At 47.7% G+C, this 22,932-nt stretch overlaps 1 long non-coding RNA gene across 1 annotated transcript; it reads right to left on the bottom strand.

Moving 5' to 3' along the window:
- Positions 1-1,304: 1,304 nt before the first annotated feature.
- On the bottom strand, positions 1,305-5,028 carry LOC141021320 (uncharacterized). Its single transcript, XR_012182124.1, has 3 exons — positions 4,626-5,028; positions 3,162-3,239; positions 1,305-1,591 (listed from the first exon to the last, which is right to left on the bottom strand). It is a non-coding gene; the product is annotated as an uncharacterized lncRNA (long non-coding RNA).
- Positions 5,029-22,932: the final 17,904 nt, after the last annotated feature.

The raw sequence follows: 22,932 nt of genomic DNA, 5'->3' as shown, positions 1-22,932 counted from the left end.
TATAAAGGTACACTACGGGTATCTCCGAAAGTATCTGTTGGGTTGGCACGGATCGAGACTGGGATTTGTCACTCCGTATGACGGATAGGTATCTATGGGCCCACTCAGTAATGCATCATCATAATGAGCTCAATGTGACTAAGGAGTTGGTCACGGGATCATGCATTACGGTACGAGTAAAGAGACTTGCCGGTAATGAGATTGAACAAGGTATTGGGATACCGACGATCGAATCTCGGGCAAGTAACATACCGATTGACAAAGGGAATTGCATACGGGATTGATTGAATCCTCGACTCGTGGTTCATCCGATGAGATCATCGTGGAACATGTGGGAGCCAACATGGGTATCCAGATCCCGCTGTTGGTTATTGACCGGAGAGGCGTCTCGGTCATGTCTGCATGTCTCCCGAACCCGTAGGGTCTACACACTTAAGGTTCGGTGATGCTAGGGTTGTAGAGATATGAGTATGCGGAAACCAGAAAGTTGTTTGGAGTCCCGGATGAGATCCCGGACGTCACGAGGAGTTCCGGAATGGTTCGGAGGTGAAGAATTATATATAGGAAGTCAAGTTTTGGCCACCGGGAAAGTTTCGGGGTTATCGGTATTGTACCGGGACCACCGGAAGGGTCCCGGGGGTCCACCGGGTGGGGCCACCTATCCCGGAGGGCCCCATGGGCTGAAAGGGGAAGGGAACCAGCCCTTAGTGGGCTGGGGCGCCCCCCTTGGGCCTCCCCCTGCGCCTAGGGTTGGAAACCCTGGGGGTGGGGGGCGCCCCACTTGACTTGGGGGGGAAGCCACCCCCCTTCCCCCTTGGCCGCCGCCCCCCTTGGAGATCCCATCTCCCAGGGCCGGCGCCCCCCCTAGGGGTCCTATATATAGTGGGGGGAGGGAGGGCAGCAACACCACAGCCCCTGGCGCCTCTCTCTCCCCCTGCAACACCTCTCCGTCCCGCTAGTGCTTGGCGAAGCCCTGCCGGGATCCCGCTACATCCACCACCACGCCGTCGTGCTGCTGGATCTCCATCAACCTCTCCTTCCCCCTTGCTGGATCAAGAAGGAGGAGACGTCGCTGCTCCGTACGTGTGTTGAACGCGGAGGTGCCGTCCGTTCGGCACTCGGTCATCGGTGATTTGGATCACGGCAAGTACCACTCCATCAACCCCGTTCATTGGAACGCTTCCGCTCGCGATCTACAAGGGTATGTAGATGCACTCCTTTCCCCTCGTTGCTAGTATACTCCATAGATGGATCTTGGTGATGCGTAGGAAATTTTAAAATTCTGCTACGATCCCCAACAAAGATATCACAACACAACTCTAGACACAAATAGAAATAATACAAGCTTCATATTACAAGCCAGGGGCCTCGAGGGCTCGAATACAAGCTCGATACACAAGAGTTAGCGGAAGCAACAATATCTGAGTACGGACATAAGTTAAACAAGGATGCCTTAAGAAGGCTAGCACAAACATCAATGATCGAAGAGGCAAGGCCTCCTGCCTGGGACCTCCTAACTACTCCTGGTCGTCGGCTTTCTCCACATAGTAGTATCCGTCGGTGGTGGCATCTGGCTCCAGGGATCCACCATCTGGTTGCAACAACCGGAAAGAAGGAAGAAGGGGGGGAAAGGGGTACAAAGCAACCATGAGTACTCATCCAAAGTACTCGCAAGCATCAGATCTATACTAAGTATGCATTGGTATCAAATGGAAGGGTTGTATCTATGGACTGAAGTGCAGAATGCCAGAATAGAGGGGAAGGCCTAGCCTATCAAAGACTAGCATCTTCAAGCAGCTCCAAGCGTCTTGCAGCACATGGAAGAGTAAATAATAGCAGTTTATAATTAACAAACATGTTGTAACATTAATGCCCAGAGATCCCTCCTCGACTCCCTGCGAGAAAGCAATCTCGGAGCCACATATCTTAAGTATCCATTTCTAGTTGTAAAAGATCAGGATATAAGTCTGAACGTCCATTACCGTGGACACGGTATTCGAATAGATAACTTCCCTGCAGGGGTGCACCACGTTTTCCAACACGCTCAATCACTCTGGCCGGACACACCTTTCTGGGGTCAATGCCCGGCCTCGGAAGATCAACACGTCGTAGCCCTACCTAGGCTCAGCAGAGAGGTCCCCGTCGGTCTACATCCTAAGCACTCCGGGGTCTGGGCCCATCGTCCATAGCACTCCGGGGTCTGGGCCCATCGTCCATAGCACTCCGGGTCATTACGTGCAGGGCGGGTCCAGGATCCACCTCTACATGGATGGTGCCGGCCCAGCCGTGCCGCAATGCTGAACTGGACGTCTGACAAAGCTTCGGCTGATACTGCGACGTCGAGGCCAATAACTATTCTCGCGTGGTGGTTAGTGCGTAAAGGCCAAAGGCCAACTCAGAAAAAATACCCAAACCATAGCGTATTATTAGCTTGCGGAGACGAGCAGAGACTCACGATAATGTGACCTCGTCGCCCCGTCTCGAGGAAATACGGCAAGGGTTAGCCCAGCCCACTCGGGGGCGGCCTGCCGGCCCGGCCGTGCCTCGTAACCATCTTGCGGGTGCTCTCCGGGCCCGCCCGACTTTCCCAAGGGCCTCAAGTAAAGTCAAGGTAACCGTGTGTCCAAACATCAAGGGGAAAACCCAAGGAATCACCCTCGGAGGATTCCACTTGATGTAATCATCAAGGTGAACGTAAGAGCGACCACCCTCGAGGTTCACACTTGAGGTGTTGAACGACAGAGCCGTATCGGGAATGGTGAAAGAGGAAATCACCCTCGATGCCCACGACCGAATAGCTACACTACAGAATTATCATCAGGAGTGCATTATGAGGGATCACCCTCGGCACTCGATAGTAGCTCTGCAGAGTCGAGCAACAAAAGGGGCGTGATGTGATGTGAGGTGTCGGGCTCTGGTCGTCGATCACGTTGATCGAGTCGTCGATGATGAAGCAGGGACAACAAGGACAAGGTGGGGGTCACTGATGGATCATTATCCAACCTATACTAAGCAGTTTAGGATAAGCAGGTAAGGTACAACAGCAGGTTACAAAAGCAGGCTATGCATCAGAATAGGAGCAAACAATAACAGTGCAAAATCTAATGCAAGCATGAGAGAATGAAATGCGCGATATCGGGATGATCAAAGGGGGGGCTTGCCTGGAAGCTCCGCTGAAAGGGAAGAAGGGTCGTCGTCGACGTAGTCGATCACAGGGGCATCAACAGCGGTCTCGGGGTCTACCGGAGAGAAGAGGGGGGAGAAACAGTAAATACAGAGCAAAGAAGTGCATGACAAGACAATAAGCAGCACTAGGCGTGCTCTAACACGGTGCTACACAATACCGGCGAAGGGGGATAACATCCGGGAAGTTTTCCTGGAGTTAGGCATTTTCGGACAAACGAACCGGAGGGAAAAAGTTCGATGTTCGCTATGCTAGGAGCATGTGACAAATGAACGGAGAGTGTATTCCGATTCGTATCGTCGTTCTGAGCAACTTTCATGTAGAAAACATTTTCATCCGAGTTACAGATTATTTTTTATGAATTTATTAAAGATTTAACAATACTCGGAAAAATCCCTGAAATTTTGCTAAGTCTGAGAATTTGCCAGTTTTAAACATTACTTGGCTGTTTTCAAAATGCTACAACTATTGTTCTGTACATCCTACGATTTTGTGCCTTATATCAATTTTGAGTATTTTTCTGTGGTCTACAAGATAGTAGCACATTCATCTTTGTTAGGGTGCATTTGCTTGATCATCAATAGCACTAAAGTAGCTATGAAATAAAGCTGTTTTTCATTTTTTTTATCTTAACAGAACATAGAACTTTGTGATTTTCGTAGGAATTAATCCACACATCGAAAGGATTTGGTCCAGTGGGATAAAATGGAGTTTGTCAAGTATACCATCTACTCATATTTTTATTAGCCTTGTAAATACTTGTTTAACCGCAGTTTAGAGGCTGTTTAGAGGGCTATTTAGTGTAGAATTAGAAAAGCTAGCTACATCTACAGTAGCAAGCATCAGTACAGTAGAGCAGTAGCAAGCGGGCGGGGGCGCTGCAGCAGAGAAGGCAAGGCCGTGCGCGAGGCGGACGGGCGCGTATGCGCGGGCGCAGGTAGGCGAGGCAGGGTGCGGGGAGCGGGGCTGCACGGCAAGGCCGGTCGGGGCCAGATGCAGCGGTGGGCGGCAGAGCATCGCCCAGTGGCAGCGGCAAGTAGTGTAGCAGGCGGAGCTGCAGCGAGCAGCACGGGCGCCTGGCGCGTGCGGAGCGTGCGGTGGGCGGGCGCAGCAGCTCAGGCGAGCAGCAAGCCGCGGCGTGAGCAACAGCAGAGGCCAGGGGCGTTGGGCGCGGGCGGCGCGGTCGCGGCGACTACGGGTACGAGCAAGGGCAGGGGCCGGTGCGTGCGGGCGTGGTGACGCGCGTGTGGCGGGTCGGCGAGCGCCGTACGGGGTGCCGTTGGAGCAGTAGCAGGCGAAGTAGCACTAGACCACGGCGAGGCCGGCGCGCGCGCATAGAAGCAGCCGCAACACGCACGCACGTATGCGTACGCGGCAGCTCGGACGAGCTCGGGGACGGCGGCCTACGGCGCAAGAATGGGAGGGGAGAGGATGTGCTCACCTATCAGGCACAAGGAGGCCCGTCGAGTGGCTTTGGAGCAGCAGAGGTGGCCGGCGTTGGCGACGGCGGCGGCGACCGAGACGGATGGAGGTTGAGGACGGGGAAGCAGCGGGCGTCCTGGTGGCTTCCGGCTCGATCTCGCCCATGTAGTCGAAGTTGGCGACGAAGACGGTGCCCCTGACGCGGTCTCCAGTAGCGGGGTGGGCAGCGGCGACGGCTACACCGGCGACGCGTCCATGGCAGAGCTCGGGAAGGTGTGGATCTGAGGAGGGGAAGGTGGAGAGGAATGAGTGGGGGGAGGGGGAGTGGATGAGAGGGGGAGAGGGAATCAAGGGGGCGCGGCGTCGGCGTTCTTATCCACTCGCCGGGGCCGCCGATCTGGTCCGGCAGGGCGCCCCATGTAGCGACCCCAGTCGGGGGAATAGGAGGTCGACCGAGGGATGGGGTAGTGGGCCGGCTGTGTGGGAGAGGGCCAAGGCCCAGGGGAGCCACGGGGTTTCCTTTTTCCTTAACTCTTTTGCATTTTCTTTTTCTTATTTTTCTTTGTATAGTTTTAGCTTTCTTTTATTTTTGAATAGAAATTAGCTTTATAAAATATAGTAACAACATCTGAATTGGTATTACTAATTATACCACTGCCACATTTAGTTTGAGGTTCAAATAAAATAGTTTAGTATTTTTATAGTCTAAAAAGCATTTAATAATTCTTTTTAGCCACTGTTATATTCACAAAAGGGCATTTAAGTATTTTACAAAAGTGTTGGGTCACCGCCATAATTAGTTATGGAATATTTGCCACACTTTGAACATTTTATTTTGCATGTTTGAGAAATTTGAATTTGAACTAAGATTTGGATCAAGCAAGGATTAGCAACAGTAATGTGATGACGTGGCCTCATTAACAAGGGATTACTGTAGCTTAATTATCCGGGCGTCACACAAGCTGAGTAAAAAGCCATTCAAGAATGTATTCTCTTTCAAGCTTCAACCTGTAGGTGCTTACCCAACAAACTGTCTAATGTAAGTCTGTTTTTCCTCTTTGTGTTTGTATATTTATTCAGTTATTTCAATTGCAACTTTATTCAACATACCTTTCCATTCTTTATTACTTTTCCCCCTCCTACTTGCTGTTACCACACTCGATACGCATCCTCAAATTATTTTCCCATGTTTTGTATTCTTTATGCAGGCATGACTCAGGCCACTATCTGCCTTTGTACATGGGAAATTTTGAAGGCAAAGCTATGAAGAGTTTCAGTGTGGTATGTCTTGAAAACTCTTTTGCGTTATTAATTTTTTTATGTGCAAAACTGAATCCAAAGCAAACTAGTGACGTAGGCCATTTTGATGTGTTGGGAGCTGGTATATAATATCTGATTTGACAATGTATGCCAGTAAATCACTTCTCCTTGTAAAACAAGGAGAGAAAAAAGGTACACCGGTGATGAATAACATTTATCTGGATAGAGTGAATTTGCATAGGGTCAGTTGTATGAAGGGTCAGTTAACATTTATCTGATCTGAAGTTTTTATATGTAATTGTAACCTGGTTCGATCAACCTTGAATCAGTTAACATTTTTTTAGGAGCAATGGGTCAGTTGCATGATTATGCTCTAGTGAATCAGTAAGAACCCATAAACCAAGATTGAAATCAGTATGTTTGATATCCACGGAAGATAGTTGAATGTGATTCTTGATTGGTTATGAATCAGTTCCCATGTTTTATTTCTATAAAGGTCACAAGCCTATTACTAAACTGTAGACATGAGTTTTCTCTGGCCATGTCCTGCTGCCTATCATTGTCTAGTCAGGCAAATGTTTTCTTGGACATTAGTTGATGTACTGTTCTTGGGGCGATTTAAATTTTAGATCAAACAAAGAAGAAATGAACTCATCAGCATTTAAAATTGTGGGGCATATATCTGTCAAACGCCACCCCAAAATGAGTTTCTAGCTTCTCCACATGAGGTAGCCGGCAAAGCACAAGAACTTTGCCTGGTGAACAAAGCTGTTTGTACTGCCCATCTCTAGCTGCCAGCATTTTTTTGCTGTCGACATCTACTGGCCCTATTTTTTTCTGGCGAATAAACACAATGAAGTCCGTTAAACTACACGCGCTTTCTATTTTAGTTTTACTAGGAATGACATCACTTGATTTTGTTCGATCGTGGCACAATTGCTGGGTACTTTTGCATGTGCCAATACTAAATGCTAGTCCCAATCATACGCCCATTTTTCGATCGTGACATTAGTTTTTTCAGCATGCTCATATGATTAGTCAAACGTGTTTCTAGTCTTTACTATCTCTGCAGCCTCCTATAATTAGTCAGTGCTCTACTTTTGTATTACTTCTTTTTGTGGTACTTTAAAATGTTTTCTCAAGTTTTGTTCTCCTATCTCTCATAATCTGTCTATATTCTCTTTGCACGCAGGCCAACATCCCGAAGTACAGGATGATCTCTGCGTTCAAGTTATTCAAAAGCACTTTGAACAAGCTGAAAGAAGAAGATCTGCCAATACCAAATTGACTTTCGCGCAAGATGCATCTGCAACATTTTGAATGTGTAATTGGTCGGAGAAAAGAATGCATTTTCATGTGTGCAACAGTTTCACCTGTATTCATATGGCAGTAGATGCACTGTACTGGTTGTTTAAACATATGTTACCACGAGCAACTGCTATACTATTTTTGGATATCTACTATACTTCGTGAACTATATAGTATCTCTGTTGCAATCACTATCCATACTAAGTGTATCTTTTGTTTTGCTAAAAGTGGAACTATATTTTTCTTTGTCAATTATATAATATCTATTTTATTCTTCGTGCAAGTTGGATGTATAGTATCTCATCCACTTTTTTCTCTCCCTTCCATGTGTTTTTAAAGCATTTGCTGTTGGTGTACAAAAGTAGGGGCCTTTTTGTACCCCTTTACTTGTGCACGGGCAGTCGTAGCCACACCTGCGACCACGCTTGGAAAGGCAGAAGAAGCGAAGGTATGAGACTACCAATGGCAGCGCTCAAGCCAGAGGTATGAAGAGCAAAGGGACAAGATGGATTTCCCCCAGCAACACCCTTGCCGGGGATGGCCTACACTGCCCCGGCAAGAGCCTTCCCGGGGCGACTTGCCCAACACCAGCAGGGCCGCCACCCTTGAGCCTGAGAGTTCTGACACCATCGTCAATGTCAGGAACAAGGCTCGGGGGCGCCTGCGTGGTGGCATGCAGATCTTTGTGAAGACCAAAGGCCTGCAAATCTAGATAAGAACCAGAAGACGAAGACCCCTGGCAAGATCCTTGCTGGGGATAGACAGAGCCCCCCCGGCAAGATCCTTGTCGGGGACAGACGAAGACCCCCGGCAAGATCCTTGCCGGGGACGGCCACGAGACCCCGGCAACACCCTTGCCGGGGGCATCTATGGGGCCACGGCTGGGCCCGTGCCTGCCAAGGTTTCCTTGCCCCACGTTCGTTTCCACGCGGCAACCAGCCTGCCAACTAGGCACGCACCTACGTGGCATCATGCAACTTCTAGGCCAACTAATCAAGCATCTGCGTGGTGGCATGAAGATCTTCGTGAAGACCGTGCCACCGCACCAGCTCAGCAGCCAGCCAGCCAGCATGGCGCTGCATGCCTCGTCAGCTTGGACGTGCGTCAAAGCATGGCGAGGCGGGGATGGACGGGACGAGCTTCGCTGTCGTCCCCGATAAAGCAAGAGGACACGTAGGCGGCGCATTAAATGTGTTTGTCCCACGATGTCAGGGATAGACTTGTACACTGTAGATGCTTTCCACCTCCTGTGTGCCACTGTGGCGACCCCTTTGACATATAAAAGGAGGCCCGAGGCGTACTAAGGAAGGATTCATACTTTTTGGACTGAGCATGCACCACAGCTAGTTCAAGAACTCAAGAACACCAAATATACACAAAAGCAGGACTAGGGTATTACGCATCGTTTGCGGCCCGAACCTGGGTAAAAATCCCCATGCTGATCATTTGGACGTGCTCTTTGCGCAGCTCCACGCCCCGCCAACCGTAGTAGGGATTCCCTGTGATCCCATAGGTGTCGTTTCCCCCGACATATTTGGCGCGCCAGGTAGGGGGCACAGGCTGTGAAAATCTGGTCTGAAAGTTAGCGCATCGACATCATCATCGCGATGGCTCTGAAGAAGAAGGCGGCCCTAGCGGTCGGCTCGTCTGGGGCTGGTCTGTCCGTGCCAGTGCGGGCAAGCGATAGGGTAGACGCTGGTGGCGGAGGAGGTCAAAATCATCTCCATTACTCTGGTGTCATCACCCAGGCGAGTGGTATCGTCTCCAGCCGCAACAACCATCTGCGTGGCGACGAAAAGCTAAACCGCGCAAAACCTTGAGCAACTTCCTTTATATAGGGTTATCTTCCTCGGAGGATTTTGTTCCTTGTATGGAAAACCTGCACGCAAGGGAACCCTTCCGCTATTCGATTCCGCTCAACAGTCCAAGCGGCTGCGCCGAGAACTGCAAGGTGGCTACCCTGGCAGCAAGCGGCCCCCGGCAGGCTGCTAAGGATCTGCTCCTCAAAGCTCCATAGCACGGGCTTACGCGCCGGCAAACCTATCCAACTAAGTGTAGGGTGTGTACATACAAAGAAAGATCAAACAGGAAGATAGCATGCGCCATTTCAAAATATTGCAAAGTTATATTACATCAGTGATTGCCGCAGTTCTAACTTAAGATAAAATTGTCTTGGGCATGAACTCGCAGTGGCAATGAGGAACGGGGTGGCTAGTCCCGGCGCTGGCCTTCCAACCTCTTGACTCCGTCAACGCAGCTGATGATGGGCTCAATTCGCTCTTCGAGTGCCGTGAGGTCCGCATCCTCCGACAGACTCTCAAGCGCGTTGGCGAAGTCGACGCTGGGGTTCCAGAACGCCACCTTGTGGTGAGCACCTTGGTCAGGGCGCCCCGGCAAACCTTCCGGGCCTCGTTGGCCAGATAAGTCGCTCGACTGGAGCGGAGCTGCTCCAGGGCCTCGAGGACACCCTCGAAGAACAAGGTCAGCCTGGCATTGGGGCTTATGTTCGCCTCCTGGGAGAACCTAAAGTTTGGCATGCCCATGACGTCTAGTTGCGTGGTGAGCCTCTCTGCAACGTCGATGAGGTGGCTGATCCAGAGATTTACGCTGTCCACATAGTCCTTGCGGGCAGCGGCATCATCCTTCCTCAGCTGCCTCCCGTCCTCAAGGGCCTTGCTCGGGGTCTCCTCACGGGCCTAGCCCTCCAAAAGCGTCCCTTCCAAGGTGTCCAGCTTCAGATCGCCGATGGAGTTGTTGGCGTCGGAGAGCAGCTTGGTCTTGTCGGAGATGGAGACCTGCAAATCCGCCAGAGTGTGGTTAGCCGTGTCCCTGTCCTCCGTCATCTTTGAGACCTCCTTCTTCAGCTGCTGCCGCTCCAACTCCAGCTTCTCCACCTTGCTAGTGTGGTCCAGGGCAGTTGCATCAAGTGCGTCCTTGTGCTTCTTCTCCAGCTCCTGGGTCCACTGTACAACAAGCTTCTCGACCTCTTCGTCCTTGCCGCGAAGCATGGCGGCAAGCGCCTGTTCGCGGGCAACGAGACACTACAAAAAAATACACTTCTGTGATGATACGTGTTTGTCACAGTAGGTCACGTTTTCTATGATGCATGTACATCCATGACAAATTTATGACAGAATTAAGATAGTCATACATGTGCTGTCGTAGAAGTGTTCCATGACATTACCAAAATTATCATCACGGAAGTGTCCACTTCCATGACGATAAATCGCGCGTCACAGAAGTGCTTTCGTCAAGGGTGACCGACACGTGGCATCCACCGTAATGGAACGCCTTAAGCTATCGGGTCCGGTTTTGGATCCGATAACCCGTTAATAGCCCCGACTAATGGGGATTTTCCACGTGTAAAATCATCATTGGCTGGAGGAAACACGTGTCGGCTCACCGTTGGCACAGATGTCATCCACTCATTGGACCCAAAGGGCCTACGATACGTCGACATGTGGCACGGCCCAACAGGGGCCCATTCCTGTGAAAAGGCCGGCCCGTTTGACTTGGTAAAAAGGTGGCGGGCCGGCCCATGGCAAGCCTGTTAACGGCCTGTTCGCATATAGCCCATTTACAGCCCGCTATCCCAGGGCCCGTTTACGGCCTATCTGAATTAGGCCCAGTAGCGTCATCTGGGTCGTCCAATATAATTCCAGCCCGTTTTAACTTCTGGCCCGTGTATGGCCCATGACGTCTTTCGGCCCATATGAGGCCCTTAGTAACCCTCGGCCCCTTAACGGTCCGTGGTAAAACTGTCCCGTAATGAACAGTGTATCACTTTATACCCATTAACGGCCCATTATTCCGTTGGGCCGTTTCTAGCCCATGTTATCTTTCGGCCTTCTCAGGGCTCATTTATTCTTGGGCTCATTTCCAGCATTCGGTTACTTACGGCCTGTTACTGTCATTTTCTGCTTGTGGGCCAAATTCAACCCGTGGTTACAGTCGGCCCGTTTGTGGCCCGTTAATACGTTGGGCCGTTTTCATGTTGAAAAAACCCATTGGGCTGTTTTCATAGAGTTATCAAATACGGCCTATAAATTGCCTGTTATTGTCCACAAATAGTACGGCCCATGATTGGCGAAATGATGATACGCCCCCTAGAATGCCCATGGATCCTACGGCCCGTAAAAGGCCCATGGATCCTACGGCCCGTATAGAAGGCCAATGGATCCTACGGCTCGTAGAAGGCCCATGGATCATACGGCCCGCAGGAGGCCAATCGTTACAACAGTCCGTGTGTTGCCATGATTATTTTGGCCTAGTTTCCAAAAATAGGTTATTGTGGCCACTAGAAAAACACAGAAAAAGAACTGCAGTGACTACAAGCAAACAACTAAACAAGACAATAAGGAAATAAATAAGCAAGCAATTTACGCTAGACTATTACCGCTATTACACATATTACATCCACTGGGTATCAAAGTTCGCCACCAGTGCAAATATAGAGAACAAAGCAGCATATTACATACACTGGCCATCAAAATTGGCCACCAGTGCAAATAAATGCAGTAGCAAAACAAGAGCATAACTGAAACAACTTCAGAAGAGCTCAAGAAACGTGGTATCCACCATGCTGGCAATAAAATTAGCAAGCTTATTAGCTTTTTCTTGTTTGGCGCTAAAATCCTCCAACGCTTGCTGTTGCACCAGAAAGTATGCATCTGAATGCTCCAGGGACTTCCGCAGTCCTTCCGCTTCTTGTCGCAGCACATCTGATCGATGTCTTTCAGCTTGTAGTTGAGACTCAAGAAACTGAACTGATTCAGACAGTGAGTTTGAATAGCTTGTGCAAGCGGTAGTGGCCAGTAACTCGAACACTAAACCAAGACAGGACTTTGGGGTTGTCTCACTGTCTTCGAGATAGTCTTCCTTAGCTATTTTATCAGCTTTGTTGGAGACCAACAAGGATGTGTCACTATCTTGAACCTTATCTGCATTACTTCCTTTACCATTGCTTAATAAGGCACTCTTCCCCAATATTCTGTCAGCATTCTAAAAGAAGAAACAAGCAGACCATAACAGGTTTAGCATGTACTAGTATATGAAACTCATTTCGGTGAACCAGTTCATTAGTAAGGTGGAGAGGATTAAACTACCAAGTCTTCTATTGCCAAGTACTAGTACATAATAAAAGCATCAAACAAACATATATCTATGTCCTATGGTCACTGCATTGTCTTGCCAAATCAAAATACAAACACGGTTCAAATCATATCAGTTCAAGACAAAGCAGGTGTGAAAGAATACAAAGCGTGGGAAACTACACGGCACAACAAGATTTCAGGTGGGTACCACGGGTCTACATGTACAACGACACTATTGGCTCTGTTGTGATGCTAGTAATGTGCATGATATGAGAAGTCAACTGTATACACAATTGAAATTGAAATCAACAGAGCTATTGATAAGAGCAAGCCTGTTAAAGAAACATGCGTGAACATACCTGTTGTGCCATTGGAGTTTCGATTGGATCCTTCAATTTAAAAATAAGTTTGTATGAGTAAATATAGTGATACAAGAGCAAAGCAGTATGCACGATAGCAATCATAGTTAAAAAAAGGCGCACCTAAGCGAGCGCTTAAGCGCGCCTAGGCTCTAGGCGTTGGCGAAACGCATTGCGCATAACTACGCTTAATCTGTGCATAACTGCGCACAAGCATGCGCTTTGGTCACTAAAGCGCAAGGCGGTGGCAAAACGCACAATTAACACCTAGCACTTTTTCGAACTATGATAGCAATGGAATCTTAAATTAGAACAGTTGTTCTTCAGGTTTAGGCACTTGTTCTACATGAACAGAGTACAGTAAGAAACAAGAATATAGTACTTAAAAATAGAAAATGAGCTCAAAGACCTTACCACATTCTTGGTTCGGGACCAGTACAGAACAAGGCGTTCCCAGTCATCTTCCAGTAAATTTGTCTCAGGAGAACGTAAGGGAATTTGATGAGTTTCTTTGCTGGTGAAGTACGTTTTCTTCAGGTAATTCCGATACTGCCACCAAGCATTCTTGAAGATAGCAAAGGTATTAGCACAGGTTACCTCATCCTGAGTTTCCAAATCGGTCCTTCTCTATAGAGAAAAATGGGAAAATTTGATGTATTATAACCATCATGGAGGTAGGATGTATGGGACAAAGCAAAGTAATTACCATGAATAACATTACTTACACATAACTCCTGGACAAACACCTGCAACTGGCATTTTCCTTCATCTTCAGTATAATATTTCCAAGATGGGATGATACGCACATACGATTTAACAACATCAAATGCGATAGATGCTAAACTACGACTAGCTGGTTGTGCTTCCTCCACAGGAATAGGCGTACTAACTGGTGGAGTTGGGGTTCGCCGTGGTAGTACTGGCCCTTTGGGCACTGGAGCTGCCTTACTAACTACTCTTGTTTGGGAGCTCTGTGGTGGAGATGGTGTTCTGTCAACAGGAACTGGGTAACTATCTGCTGGGGTTGGGGTAAGACTGGGTGAAGCTGGTTCTCTGTCCATCGCAGTAGGGGTACAATCTGCGAGAGTTTGGGTTATATGTGGTAGGGCTGGTTCTCGTGCATGTACAACCGGGGTGCTATCTCCACCAAGAGGTAGCACTATTTTATTTGAAGACCGTGTTTTTAGTCCGCTAGATGCTGGCATCACCCGCTCCAATTCAAATGGCTAATAAACAGGAAACATAGTTGAATGTACAGACATTGTATGAGAGACAGATGCAATAGATAGTGTGGAAAAAAGAGGGCATGAAATAGTTGACATGTATATTGTTTAACTAACACGTATAGCATGACATAATTTCACATATATGATGTCTATCTAAACTGGATAGCGTAGCATAACATAATTCAAAGATATGATGAATAACTAAAAAGGATCGCATGACATAATTCACCTACATGTTATCTAAGTAATCAGGATCGCATCATTTAATTCACATATGTGATTTATATGCTAAATAGAGGGCATTAGATATGATGTCTGAACTAAGAACATGGTGTTGAATATTGTGTATATGATGTCTAAACTGTGCAATGCAAGACACCATATGCATGATATGAGCAGTATAACCGTGCCAAGTTAGAGCATGCACCTCGGTGGGGGAATAGGACCGGTCATCTGTCTCTGAATCCATCTCTGAGGAGCTATCGGGACCCAACAAGAGATCTGCTTCGACAGGTAGCACTGTCTGCTCTGAAGGCCTTGTTTTCACTCCAGATCAATCTCCCACCCAAATGGCTGATTCACAGGAAGAGTGGTTTAATGTACAAACCTTGTCGGCAAATGGAAATGTGATGAAGAAAAGGATGGGCAAGATATCATTCAAATATATGATGCCTGGTTAAACAGGATGGCATTGCACATTTCACGTATATTATGGTTGGCTAAAAGACATGAGACTGCATAATTCCCATATATGATATAGAAACTAAACAGGTGGCATTACAGAACATGTCTAAACTAAGCAGATGACATATATGATGTCAAAAGTAGGCATTGCAAGGCAACATATGCATGATATGACTAACATCATCATGCCAAGGTAGAGCAAACACCTTGGGGGTAAATAGGAGTGGTCAGCGGCGTCTGAATCCGCCTCAGAACAGATATCTTCCTCTGGATTACACTCTGGAGAGGGGTGGGGAGGGTTTGCCATTGAACCCACCATGGAGCGATGTCTGCGTGACATTGTATTGCCGCGCAAAACTCTTCTCTTTTTCTCTACATGTTCAGCATGACTGTGTACAATATCTGACATGCATACGAAAAAAATATGGTGAGATTATGTAAGGAGAGCATGCATAAATTTAGAGTGATGGTAACAACCAGTGGATGGATTCAAAAATAATGATAACAGGCTGATGATTGCTTTAATTTAATAAAAAGACAGATGATGATTGCTTTACTATTTGTTTCCCACGCAAGATGAACAACATAGGCATACCCTAGGTGAACCAGATATTAGACAGAGATACTATTCATTGCTTCCTCGATATGTGCCCCACAACTAATTTAGAACTCAAGTTTGAACATTAATTTGGACCTGACTTGGATTCAAAGAGGTGAACAGGACGATAAAGTAGCAGGTAATTTTAAGCAATGCATAACATAAGCTGAAACAAAAGAGTGAGACCTCTCTTGTGGACCCGTGTACTCCTCAGGTTCATCTATTGAGTTGATGATGGTGATGTCGTTGCGGTAGGTGCCGGCGGCAAGGAAGGAGATCTGAGGCGGCGAAAGACGGTCAGGAGTCGTGATGTCTGGTTTGGTGGATTTTTCTGTCGATGGAGCAGCTCAGTTGAGGTGGACGACGTCGCGGCAGGAGCAGGACAAACCACACAAAGTTCCCTTCGACACCTACCTGTAACTGAAGTAATTCTGTAAGGGCTCATTTGGCCTGCATGATTCTAGAAACGCAGGGATAGGAAAAAACACCAGAATAGGATAGGAATGCACATGGTAAACAGAGCATTTGTAAACACAGGATTTCTGTCAACTTGAGTGTTTGGTTTACAGGAATTGGAAGAGCAGAGGAATGTAAAGAAACATGGCCAAAATAAAGTGAAACCATATGAAAGCGTGTACAGTTAGAATGTTATTCTGCCACTAATGCACTTGGTCTTGTTTTCAGGCATAGGATTTTGAAAAGTAGGTCCAGGTGGATGTTTTGCTTCATTCCTTTCAACAAAATGCATGAATAATTGAATAGTAGAGTGCCATTGGAAAATTCCCTATTGCTATGTTTTTCCGTTGAACCAAAATAGCCCTAGTGGATCGACATGAATGTATAGTAATAAGTGATGCAACAAGTGTACAACCTCTTTGCTGTAGCTGTGTCGACCTCGGCATCATTCGGTTGGTCGCTGAAGCAGTTGAGGCAGAGGTGGCTGTCGGAGGTGTGGAGGAAGATCTGAGGAATCTGTAGACGGCGTCCAGGGCACTGCTTTGTTGTGATGGATCGCTCTGTCGTTGGAGCAGCCCCGGTGAGCCGTAAGACATCAAGGCTGAAGCAGCACAAGACAAACATCGTCAATCTCAAGTGGGATTCTAATAGCATCTCCAATAGATGATGTAAAATAGATGTAAAATTTACATCACCAAAAACCACCTGACTACAACAGATGAGGTAAAAACTGTTGACTCTGAACTTAACTGTCGAAACTAAAATTTATTGTGGAATCTGAATGTTACTGTCGAAACTGAACGCAATGGTAGCAGAGAGGCACTTGACATGTAGTTTAGGGAGGGCCTGGAGTTCATCTTCAACCTGCACCCCTGTGAGCCACCAGCCACCACCGGCCGAACCGCCGGCCCCAGCGCCGCCTCACCGCCACGAAACAACTCCCCACCGCCGGTCCGTCGCCGCCCTGGCCTGCCCTATAGGCCCCCCGCCCCCCACCCTGAAGCCTAAGATAGATAGTGGGGTACCTCTCCGGCGAGCCCCCGTCCCCGCTGCGGGTGGTTCTTCCTTAACTCTGGTGAGCCCCCCACCCCCTGAAAATCGACTGACCCAAAAGTCGATTCAGTCGACTGAAGTGTGACTAAATTGGAGCACAGCAGCAGCACGAGCGAGGGGGAGAGCAGCAGCAGCAGCAGCGCGAGCGAGCGAGAGCTGAAGCAGCAGCAGCTAGGCGAGCGAGCGATCGAGCGGGAGCGGGAGCAGCAGCAGCAGATCCGGCTGGTATGGACGCCGCCGCCGAAGGGGCCTCGCACTGGGGAGAGCCGCCGTGGAGATGTCACCCGCGGCGCCGGCTTCAAGGTAGCCGCTCCATGGGGATGCGGGATGGAGCACCATCGGCGCCGGGAGGTCGAGCTAAGGAGAAGGTGCGATGCGATGAGTGTACAACCTCTTTGGTGGCGCCGAGTAGGCCTCGGCTTCGTCCGAGGAGTCGGTGAGGATGCTGCGGTTCCGGTGGAGCAGGTTAAGGCGGCGCTGTGGGGATGGAGCAGCCACGATAGACGAGGCGATCGTCGGAGCTGCTCCTTGGAGGTGGAGGACGGGGCGGCTGAACCGGCGGGACGACGAGATGGACAACGGATCCTCATCTGGGGAGGTGGACGAGGGACGTCGAGCTGTTGCGGTGGACGACGTCGTCGGGGAAGAGGCTCCGGCTGGGCAGCGGTGAGGTGGCGGACGGAGGAGGATGGGGTTTCGCGGCTGGAGCGGAGAGGTTATGGCGGCCTGGGATTTCGAATGGCAAAAAGGAGGCGATGGGAGGGGGTGAACCATGACTTAGGGACGCGCTTGTCCAAAATGTAGGGCGTGTTACAAAAGTACCCCCCACCGATTTGAACTAGCGGCCCTTTCGGCTAAGGGTTAGAAGGGGGATTTCGCGTGTCGGGATTTGGCAGCTGGAGGGAGTTTTCGCGCGCGTTGCAATTTCGGGATAGCAAGGCGCAAGTTGTGAAGGTGCTAGTTTTGGGAGCACGATATCTGAATTTTCGAGATATAACAAGGCGCGGGTTGAATTTTAGGGACAAGCCTAACGTGTAATATTGTACTTGTATATACCAAATCAATTCGCACTTCCCTCAACCAAAAAGAAAATGAAAAAATAAAACTATTCACACCACACAAAGAGAGAATCTTGCCCCGTTTTACTATAAAAATGCTATTCAAAGCTATTCCCTCCTTCCATCTATATAGGGCCTAATGCGTTTTTCGATGCTAACTTTGACCAAATATTAGAGCAATAATATATGACATGCAACTTACACAAAGCACACCGTTAAATTCGTATGTGAAAGGTTCTTTCAATGATATAATTTTCACATTGTGCATGTCATGTACTATTAATCTTGTCAATAGTCAAAGGCGGTCTTAAAAAACGCATTACGCCCTATATAGACGGAAGGAGGGAGTATGAATCCATGTTATGTCCAATTAAATTTTTTCGCTTGCTGTATAATGCATGTAACCTACTCATACCAACATTTTAGTGCATTCCAAATGTCTATACTACCGCTGCAAGTCGAACTGAATTTGAATTCGTTTCTCTATTTCAATAAGAATCTACAATCATGATTGTTGCCAACTTCAACCATCATTCATGTATTACCTTAATAACACACCACATGATTACTATAGAGATAGATATGAACTATGTGTACTACATGAACTCGAATTCTATTTTTTGAATACATTTGATGTTGATTCCAAATAATAGTACATTTGATGTACTAACTATATATTCATAATCTAAACCATGTTCCATACGTGTACACCGTGTTTATCACACATAGTATAGTGCCCCGCCCCCTACATTATGACAAGTACTTAGACCTGAGCTGCAAAAGCCACACATTAATTAGCCCAAATTATGATCAATGTTCTATATATTATACGTAGTACTAGCAAGATGCCCATGCATTCCACAGAACATCAACATGATCGAGGGGAGGCCTAATTTGCAAATATGGAGAGGGGTGTGGGTATCTTTTTTCAAAATTGCCATAGTTTCCTTCCTATCCGGCAGATATAAATCGGATGGCCTATATTGCAGGATGGCAGGCACACCATCATCAACAACTCCGTTTTTTTATAAGAGTAGAGATAAAATATATTATATGTAGTATAAAATTTTCATAACCACACCATGTGTATCACCGTTATATATATTCACACATGCGTCGGTTTAAAACACTATGATAAATTCTTCAAATATCTGAATTCGCTTTTTATAATGAAGTATGATCTCTATTCGTCTTTTACACCCACACAATCCTCTTATCTTTGTAGCTAGCTAGTGCTAACTTTCTCTCGTGCATGCACACGCCCGCATCCCTCTCACCCTCCCTCGGCATTCTCTAGCTCCATCGCGCAAATTCGTCTTTTCACTTTAGGTCGTTCACCCACGGTGTGTGTAGGCCCCCCAGCTCCTTCTTTACGGCACACATCGATCGATATGCCTCTCTAGCCAGGTGTGCCTAGCACAAACACAAGCTTCCCCTCTTCTCTTATCACCGTCCATGCCTCAGTCCCACCACTCTTTTCCTCGATCCCGTACTCGCACACTCCTTCCCCCTCGATATAGTATGACTCTCGCACCACCACCTAGATGCATCCCTCTCTCTCTCTATCCTTCTCCCTGTGCCTCATTTGCTTCTAACACACACATGCATGTATACCGATCGATCTCCCAACATATACCTAGGTCGACTTTAACTATTCCCCCCCATCGATCGACGTGCCTCACAAGTTATGTCTCTCCTTTCTCTGACAAAGGACGATTGATCTTCCTATGTAGTTATGTCTGCTTACCACAGCCATATCATCCCCCATCATCATTCGTGCATGCCTCCTGACCCGTCTCTCACACGCACGTGCACAGACAGGCAACCATCCCCTCTCTTATTGATATTGTAGGTGTGCCCTCCGGTTGTCTAGCAAGCCTATCCCACCATTTGTTAGAAGCAACTCCACTACCACCCCCTCCAACACTCTAGGTCTATCTCTCTCCCAACCTTATTCCTCTCCTACACATATGCATGGATGTCGATCGATCTCCCTTAATACATGAGGTAGATCGATCTCCCTTAATACATGAGGTAGGCCTCTCTCCTCCTCCACACATATACCAGCCATTGTACCTCTATAGTTAATTAGGCCTCCCTCCCCTCCCCCCCACCAAACACCGATAGTCGAGCGCTGTAGGTAGGTATCCATGCCACAGAGACAAACTGCACCTGTCCCCTCTCTCGTTCTAGTAGGCCAGCCACTCTATATCTTTGACGTGGGCACACACAAATTCGATGGCACTCTTTATCGACCGCGCGCGCACACACACATCATCCCTCTCTTTGATTCTATGGACACCTCAAGTCGATGATACCTCCACTCTCTTCTCGTGGATCGGCCCCTCTATATATATGATATATCCAGGACTCTATTTCACACACATTGCATATGTTACATTTTTTATTGACCCCCCCCCCCCCAAAAACTCTCATGAACCCACACACTATATCTCTCTACATTTGTATCTCTCTCACACAACCCCATGTAGGTGGTGTACGTATACAAGAAGAGAATAGGTGCACCGTGCACGTACTCACACTTCGTGCCCAGCCACACCCGTGCGGGTACACGGTGGAGCTCATTTTTGTACAAAATGGCAGCCCACGTGTTAATTTGAACGTGTGTAGCGGTTGTTTACCTACGGAGGTCGTGTACCACGCATGCACGAAACAAAGTTCGACTTGATGCGTTGGCGCGTTATTTTTAAATAAAGTTATATCGCTCAATGGCACGTATACAGAATATAAAACGATTTTTATGGAGAAAAAGGTAGTCCGCTCCACTATATACAATGGAGCCTCCCTGCCTGGTTTGTCTCTCTTCAGAGTATCTCACACAAGGCTGCGGTGGCCTCTCTCTCTCACCGTTGGTCACTGATCCGGCCGCATCCCGTCCGCCGGCGGAAAGGGAGGACGTGCATCGTTTCTCCATTCGACGGCGCCGAGGCAGCACGTCCCGATCTGCGGTACACGCCGCTCTCTCTGACCAAGCTCCGGCGCGGTAGGGCCTACGCCACCTGCTCGCTGACGCAGTATGGGCATATTCCGCCCACCGCCGCTCACCTAGTTACATCCCGACGACCTCCAGGTATCCCCTCCGGCCTTGCTCCACTGCCCGTCTTCCCACGTCGCTGCATGTGGATCTTCCATAGTTCTTTGCACAAAACATAGCTCGTCCGGCGTACTTTCCATATTGCAATCTCGTCCTCACACCGTTTTAGACAAACACAACCGTGTTGTTATCTTCCCTTAGGACAAGGAATATGCTTATTTTTTGTCGTCGCAACTGTCATAAACAATATTTGTCTTTTTACAAATTTCAAATGGGCATATTTTAGAGTGTAGATTCACTCATTTTGCTTCGTATGTGTACTCCCTCCGTTCCTAAATATTTGTCTTTCTAGAGATTTCAACAAGTGACTGCATACGGAGCAAAATGAGTGAATCTACACTCTAAAATATGTCTATATACATCTGTATGTAGTAGTCCATTTGAATCTCTAAAAATACAAATATTTGAGTAGTCACTCGTTGAAATCTCTAGAAAGACAAATATTCCGGAGTATATTTAAGAACCGAGGGGGTAGTGAACAGCCGCTTGGGAGACTCAAACCGGTCGTTGCGCCACATTAATAGTGAGTAATGAGCAGTCAAATCATAAGCCCCACCTGTCCCACTATAAGTTGCTCGGAAGAAGCAACCATCAATACGCTCTTCTTTGAATCCACTCATACTACTCCATCCGTCACTGTTTATAGAGCGCGTTTCAGAAAAAGAGAAAATCTCTGGGACCAAGGTGACTAGCGACCTGCCTGAAAAATAGCATTGGTAGTTATAGCACGTCGTCTATTACTAGAGGAAATAATGCGTACACACATGCATGTAGTGCTTCCACCCCGGGTACACACATGCATGCACTTACTCCACTCCGTAGTACTACATCGAGAGAAAATTGCGGTTACCACGCCCTAATTAATTGAGCATTAAACCAAACACGTTTAAAGTCTCTCTGGTGGTGGAAATGCATTGAGAGAAATGCATCATAATGAAGCACGCCCTGTAAACTGTTACGGAGGGAGGAGTAGTATGAAGGTGCAAAACCAAGTACGCGTATGGCCAGTTGGTCAACGCACCTCGTCTTGGCATATCACTGACATGTGGGACCGGAGTGTGAGCAAACCGATCTAAATTAATGGCAAAATGGCCAACCCGCCGTTGCTTGAGAGAGACGAGGAGCGAGAACACACAGACGGGCTCGCACGGAGGCCAAGGTATATTCGAGCATGGTTGATCGATATCATCATTACATGTTGGGCTGCCGTTTTCCGCCCTTCTTCGGAATAAATGTGTACTTTATCAGAGATTAAAAAATATAAGAGTACAGAGGCTCCACCATGCGGTTCTAGTAGTAGTACTACTCGTACTACTAAACCTTGCGCTTGGCTCTTCGCCTCTTCGTGAAGTCAAACAATGATGGTACTCCACATGTTCGGTACTACAGTGTATGCCTCTGGCAATCTGACACCGAATGAACTGATGCTTGTCCACCGCCTGGGCGAGGGTACGTTGCATTAGTCAAAAGGCGTAAGCGAGCTTCACCTTGTCCTGCAAGCTTCTCCTCGTTCTGCGAGTTGACGGGACACACCAACAAGTAGTGCTAGTCCATACTCCCTCCTTTCCGGTTAATATGGCTTAATCTTTTTTGCGGGTAAATGAGAGAGCTTTATTCATATATAAGCATTCTTAGGACGATCAGCCAAGACACTGGTCACTAGGAAGCGAGGTACCCCGCAAAAAAAGTAGGAAGCGAGGTGTTTCATCAAGCCAGCTCTCGGCCACATTCAAATTGCAGCAAGCACGGTTCGCACAAAGATGCGCCGCAAGGTTTGCTGACCTGTTTACATGCTGAATAACAAAAAAGAGGAAATATTACCGAGCGCTCCTATTTGTAACAGGATATCAGCCAGAATTAAGCGAGAATTGTGGCGAGTGTTCCATGCAATCAACTTCCATTATCACATGCGAGAAACCTTGAAGAGAACCAAATGTGTTGAAGATTGCTTTATCACATTTTAAAAATATAATAAGAGTGCAGACGCTCCTCCATCCGGTTCCTAGTACTAGTATAGTACATACCTCTATAGACTATAGTAGTAGTACTAGTACTAGTAAACTTTGTGCTTGGATGTTCGCCTCTTCGGGAAGTGCAACAATAATAGTACTAGTAT

The sequence above is a fragment of the Aegilops tauschii genome, chromosome 4, assembly GCF_002575655.3.
Source record: "Aegilops tauschii subsp. strangulata cultivar AL8/78 chromosome 4, Aet v6.0, whole genome shotgun sequence".
NCBI lineage: Eukaryota > Viridiplantae > Streptophyta > Magnoliopsida > Poales > Poaceae > Aegilops > Aegilops tauschii.
Note: the sequence above shows the minus strand (reverse complement) of the source record. Positions and strands in the feature narration are given on the sequence as shown.